Source organism: Patiria miniata, unplaced genomic scaffold, assembly GCF_015706575.1.
Source record: "Patiria miniata isolate m_02_andy unplaced genomic scaffold, ASM1570657v1 HiC_scaffold_22, whole genome shotgun sequence".
In the NCBI taxonomy this organism is placed as follows: domain Eukaryota; kingdom Metazoa; phylum Echinodermata; class Asteroidea; order Valvatida; family Asterinidae; genus Patiria; species Patiria miniata.
In genome coordinates, this window is record NW_024037061.1 from 6593631 (window position 1) to 6593931 (window position 301).

Below are 301 nucleotides of genomic sequence, written 5' to 3' on the forward strand. Positions count from 1 at the left end.
TTGTATTACATTGTATTTTCCTCCATAAATCAACAAACCATAGAGTGCTGGGGCGGTCGGTCGGGGGCGGGTTGAGGAGTAAATGGCAGGGCAGTTGTGGGTGCTTTGAGTTCATACTTAACACAAAAACAGAAGCAACTTTGATTTTCATGATGGCAAATTTCAGTGTGATGTGCACTGTTGCCTTAATGACTTCCCTTTGAAGTGAAATTTGTGTCCGGTATGAACTGGCATTTTATACACTGATGAAGACGAATATCTCATTTCTAAAAACCTTGAGGTTTAGTTACTACTGATTCTT